Source organism: Staurois parvus, unplaced genomic scaffold (assembly GCF_062004578.1).
Source record: "Staurois parvus isolate SC_StPar_1 unplaced genomic scaffold, SC_StPar_1.0 ptg000155l, whole genome shotgun sequence".
Lineage (NCBI taxonomy): Eukaryota > Metazoa > Chordata > Amphibia > Anura > Ranidae > Staurois > Staurois parvus.
Window position 1 is genome coordinate 32,058,862 of NW_028317951.1, and position 6,577 is coordinate 32,065,438.

Consider the following 6,577-nt stretch of genomic DNA (forward strand, 5'->3'; position numbering starts at 1 on the left):
TGAAGGTGCCCGAATGGCAACCTGATGACCTAGAGACTCAGCGACGTCTACATGGGCATATCTAGAGGTAGTTCCGAGTAGCAACAGTGCTGATAAGGTGCCGGTGGCTGTGGATCTGTCTCTTGTGATGGAGTTTGGTGGTGGGAAGGGTCTCTGCTCTGTCCATGCAGCGATGCCCGCACACAAACAGGCAAGGGGGGGAATAGCCTCTTGCTCCTGAAACTGTGGATCCCACGTCCCATCCACACTGTGTGGTTTTTCCCCTAATGGTGTCCCACAGCACAGTCCTCGCTTCTTTCCATCTCTAGCAGCACTGTCCCTTTTTCTTCCGGGCCCCAGGCTCCTCTGCCCCTAGAACCAGCAAACACAAATGCTCCTGCGCTTGGGGATGGACTCTGTCAGGGCTCCCAGGTGTGACCAGAGGTGTGTGACTGACGCAGGGAAACGCAGACTTCAGATATGTGATAAACAATATAATTTATTAACACTAACCATACAAACATAAACGCAGTGCAATACTAAAACATAATACAGTGCAAACAAACCAAACCAACCACCCACAGATAACAGTACATACAAGCAAGCGTCGTCAGGCAGGCCGGGTCAATATCAATAGGGCAGGTAGGTACAGGGGGAGCAAGCGGAGATGGGTCGGGGTCACAGGCCAGGTTCAGCAGGTAGCTAGCAGCGTAGTACAGAGGGTCAGGCAGAGGGATGGTCAGGGTCACAAGCCAGGGATCAGAACAGGTAGCAAGCAGCGTGGTACAGAGGGTCAGGCAGAGGGATGGTCAGGAGCGAGCCGGGATCAGAGCAGGAGAAGTCAGCAGCGGTTCAGATCAGGCAGGGTCAGCAAAGGAACAGAAACAGGATGCAGGACAGATACAGGGCCCAGGACAAACACAACACCAAGGCAGAGTCTGCAAGTCTGGCCATCCCTTAAATACACCAGTATCATCAGTTCCAGGTGTTAGCTGGCTGAAAGGTTGAGTCTCTGATTGCTGGGAGCACCCGCTGGCCAGCCCTGGTACTGAAGATCAAAAGGCAGGTGAGTCCCACCATTGCTGGCCAGTCCATTCCTGACAGTACCCCCCCCTCAAGGAGCGGCCTCAGGACGCTCCAAACAGTCCTAGCTGGGCAAAATGTTCCACCGCCCGGGTCTGGTAACTGGCGGGATATCAAAGACTGGCACACCGGGCAGGACTCCGGGCAGCGGCACACCGGGCTGGACTCCGGGCAGAGGCACACCGGGCTGGACTCCAGGCAGAGGCACACCGGGCAGAGGCACAACGGGCAGAGGCACACCGGGCAGAGGCACATCGGGCTAAACTCCGGGCAGAGGCACATCGGGCTGGACTCCGGGCAGAGGCACATCGGGCTGGACTCCGGGCAGAGGCACATCGGGCAGGACTCCGGGCAGAGGCACATCGGGCAGGACTCCGGGCAGAGGCACATCGGGCAGGACTCCGGGCAGAGGCACATCGGATTACCAGGCGAAGCAGCAGGCAGCGGGCCACCAGGCGGGGCGACAGGCACCGGGCCCCCGGGCGGGGCGACAGGCATCGGGCCCCCAGGCGGGGCGACAGGCATCGGGCCCCCAGGCGGAGCGGCGGGCGCCGGGCCCCCAGGCGGAGCGGCGGGCGCCGGGTCCCCAGGCGGAGCAGCGGGCGCCGGGTCCCCAGGCGGAGCAGCGGGCGCCGGGCCCCCAGACGGGGCGACAGGCATCGGGCCCCCAGGCGGGGCGACAGGCATCGGGCCCCCAGGCAGGGCGACAGGCATCGGGCCCCCAGGCGAGGCGACAGGCATCGGGCCCCCAGGCGGGGTGACAGGCATCGGGCCCCCAGGCGGGGCAGCGGGCGCCGGACCCCCAGGCGGGGCGACAGGCATCGGGCCCCCAGGCGGAGCGGCAGGCGCCGGACCCCCAGATGGAGCGACAGGTCTCGGGCCCTCAGGCGGAGCGGCGGGCGCCGGACCCCCAGGTGGAGCGACAAGTCTCGGGCCCTCAGGCGGAGCGGCGGGCGCCGGACCCCCAGGGGGAGCGACAGGTCTCGGGCCCTCAGGCGGAGCGGCGGGCGCCGGACCCCCAGGCGGAGCGACAGGTCTCGGGCCCTCAGGCGGAGCGGCGGGCGCCGGACCCCCAGGCGGAGCGACAGGTCTCGGGCCCTCAGGCGGAGCGACAGGTCTCGGGCCCCCAGGCAGAGCGGCGGGCGCCAGACCCCCAGGCGGAGCGGCGGGCGCCGGACCCCCAGGCGGAGCGACAGGTCTCGGCCCCCAGGCGAAGCGGCGGGCACCGAGTCACCAGGCACGACAGTGGGCTCCGAGTCAACTGGCATGACCGCTGGCACTGGGTCAGACAGTGGATCGTCTGGCTGGACAGCGGGCATCGGGTCACCAGGTCATTTGGCTCGACAGCGGGCACCGCGTCATCTGGCAAGGCAGTGGGCTCCGAGTCAACTGGTATGACCGCGGGCACTGGGTCAGATATTGGATCGTCTGACAGGACAGCGGGCATCGGGTCACCAGGCATCAGGTCATTTGGCTCGACAGCGGGCACCGCGTCATCTGGCAAGGCAGTGGGCTCCGAGTCAACAGGCACGACAGTGGGCACCGGGTCACCAGGCATTGGATCGTCTGGCTCGACAGCGGGCATCGGGTCACCAGGTATGACAGCGGGCCCTGGGTCACCAGGCATCAGGTTATTTGGCTCGCCAGCGGGCACCGCGTCATCTGGCAAGGCAGTGGGCACCGAGTCACCAGGTACGACAGCGGGCTCTGAGTCAATTGGCACGATAGCGGGCACCGGATCAGGTACCGGATCATCTGGATCAACAGCGGGCATCGAGTCAACTGGCCTAATAGGATCGTCAGGCTGGATCAGTTCATCATGCTGGGTAGAGGCATCAGGCTGAATGCCGGCGTCCGGCTGAGTAGAGGCTTCAGGCTGAGTAGAGGCTTCAGGCTGAGTAGAGGCTTCAGGCGAGTAGAGGCTCCAGGCCGAGTAGAGGCTCCAGGCCGAGTAGAGGCTCCAGGCCGAGTAGAGGCATCAGGCCGAGTAGAGGCTTCAGGCCGAGTAGAGGCATCAGGCCGAGTAGAGGCTTCAGGCCGAGTAGAGGCTTCAGGCAGAAGAGAGGCATCAGGCTGCGTACAGGCATCAGGCTGAGTACAGGCATCAGGCTGAGTACAGGCATCAGGCTGAGTAGAGGCTTCAGGCTGAGTAGAGGATTCAGGCTGAACCACGGAAGGCAGGTTCACCGGTTTGGATACTGGCAGGATGGTATTGGTTGGAAAGAATTTTCGCTTTTTTCTGGTTTTAACTACTGGAGCACTGCAAGTAAACGCAGGTCTGCAAACGAATGGAGCAGCTAGAGACAGAGAAGAACTGGAGGATGGAACAGGAGAGGGAGCAGTTGCTACAGAGGGCTTTTTTACAGGGTTAAAGGCAGGATAGGTGCAGCGAGTGGGAACAGGGTACTGACATGCGGTAGATAGCCAAGTATACTGGGCTGTAACTGGGGGAGTTGTTGGGAATACAGGAGTAGAGCTTTGAGGAAATAGATTAGAAGCAGGACTGGGTCTTTGTAAGCTGACTGAGGCTGGGTGTAACAAATCTGTCCATGTCTGCAGTATGGGTTGAACAAAGCTGAGCTTACACAAAGCCTGTCTGACCAAAGACTGCACTGCGTTTATACAATCTCTTAGTATCTGTGGTGAACATGTGGAATAACGCTCCAGAAAGTAACCCACATCATCCTCTAATAACCACACCAGGGACTCTACCTGGTCTGCACTAAATGGTGGCAAAAATTCATCCCTGCATTCGGGGAAACCAGATGAAACCAACTCAGCACAAACCTTAATCAATGGCTGCACCATAGAGAAATCTGTGCCCTGATCTACTAGAACATGAGCGAGCCGTATACATTCTAGCAGTTCATCCCGGGGATACTCCTTCAGAGACTGATAAGCATATTTTATGTCATCAAACACTAGCAGAGATAAATACTCAACCTCATCCAGATCCATCCTTCCCAGCAACAAGCCAAGATGGCTTCCCTGTGCAGCCACTTCTGGTCAGGATTGGCCTTGGTGTAATGTCAGGGCTCCCAGGTGTGACCAGAGGTGTGTGACTGACGCAGGGAAACGCAGACTTCAGATATGTGATAAACAATATAATTTATTAACACTAACCATACAAACATAAACGCAGTGCAATACTAAAACATAATACAGTGCAAACAAACCAAACCAACCACCCACAGATAACAGTACATACAAGCAAGCGTCGTCAGGCAGGCCGGGTCAATATCAATAGGGCAGGTAGGTACAGGGGGAGCAAGCGGAGATGGGTCGGGGTCATAGGCCAGGTTCAGCAGGTAGCAAGCAGCGTAGTACAGAGGGTCAGGCAGAGGGATGGTCGGGGTCACAAGCCAGGGATCAGAACAGGTAGCAAGCAGCGTGGTACAGAGGGTCAGGCAGGGGGATGGTCAGGAGCGAGCCGGGATCAGAGCAGGAGAAGTCAGCAGTGGTTCAGATCAGGCAGGGTCAGCAAAGGAACAGAAACAGGATGCAGGACAGATACAGGGCCCAGGACAAACACAACACCAAGGCAGAGTCTGCAAGTCTGGCCATCCCTTAAATACACCAGTATCATCAGTTCCAGGTGTTAGCTGGCTGAAAGGTTGAGTCTCTGATTTCTGGGAGCACCCGCTGGCCAGCCCTGGTACTGCAGATCAAAAGGCAGGTGAGTCCCACCATTGCTGGCCAGTCCATTCCTGACAGATTCAATGCAGGCTACAACCACATTAAGAATGTCCTGGAACATGCACACCTTGCTGCCCTCAAATGGACCGGGGGAATCCAAATATACTGAATGGGGAAAGAACAAAGAGAGGGCGCACAGGCCTAGTGCATTACCATAAAAATGTTTAATAAAAAATAAAGTAGGTGTTGTACTCACAAACGACAATATAGTCAAGGCACATCATAAAAGAACAGCTGGGTCAACACCGCGCTAAGTAACAGTCCACAATAGGGAGTTTAGACATCCAAAAGGCTGACGCGTTTCGAGGACTTGCCTCTTCCTCAGAGCCAACTGACCAAATGTCTGCTCCCTCTTTTATATGCTCACTACTAGTTAAACCAAAGGTCACATGGGCCATCCTGGACACTCCCCTGTGCTGGTGGAGGAGTCACAGGGGCAATCGACATAGTGTAAGTAAACACGAAAGGTCTATAAAAATATATACACACATATATATACACATACATATATACATACACACATATATATATATATATATATATATATATATACATACGCGTACAAATAAAACCATTGAAACTAGTGACAATCATAAAATCATATGAACCATAAGAAGTGTGCATAGTGAAAAATAAATAAATGGAAAGTTACACATATATATAAAAAAAATTAAATAAAAATCCTTCCCTGGTGATGCACTGCACTGCTTGCCTTTAAATAAATGGATGGATGGATGAGCAACGCTACAAAGCTGCCTAGTGCTCTGCTTGCCATAGACAAACATGGGACATGGATTTAATATAGAGAGTAGATCTGAAACCCAGCAGAGACACTTATTAATTCATAGAGATACAGCCTACAGGGTGTGTGCAGGATGAGAAAGCAGTGCTCGAAGACAGCTCACTGGACAACATGCGTGCGCACATGTGTGTGTAACACGTCCACATGAGCAACTGCTTTTTAGTAAAAAACATGTCTATACATACACACATAAACCCACACACACATATGAAAACTGAATGAAAAAATGGGTGACCAATGAATGACCCATAGACACAAGCGCATGGGAATGCGGTCATACGCAAGCGCCTAAGGGTGACACAATAAATATGAAGTGAGCAACCTAATGTGTAAGGATGCAGGGTAATGGTAGCTATACTGATGATACTATAGTAATCATAGCTGATGAAAATGAATATATCTAAAGCATACATCTGTAGTGGATGGTGTACCCACTATAGGTCACAAGGGAAATGATGAAACTAGCACTAAAGAGGGGGGGGGGGGAGAGAAAAAAAAAAGGGGGAGGGGGTTTGGGAGAGAGACAAAAAGGATGAGAGTAGAACTCTAGGGAACATGTGCAGCTCAGCAGAAGGTACCTATTCATAACGGGGAGTCAGTGGATGACCCCATGTATCTCAAGATCTTCATTAAGCCCAGTGGGTGAGAGGGAACCCAGAGTGAAGATCCAATAGGTCTCCCTCTTACATAGTCTTTGGAATTTTCTTCCACCATCTGAATCTCCTGTGATGGATTCAATCCCAAATACTTTCATGCCTGATGGATCACCACTGTGTGCCTCCTGAAAGTGCCGTGGTACGGAATATTTGTTTTTGCCTTTATTGCTCTCCTTGTAATTAATGATGTTACATTTGTGTTCGCCAAACCTGACCCTCAAGGGGCGCATGGTTTGGCCAACATATAGGAGGCCACAGGGACAGATGAGCCCATAGATCACAAAAGAAGTACCACAGTTGAACTGCTTAATCTTATATGTACGGCCATTGGTGCCAGCCACCTCTTTCTTTCTGTGGCACA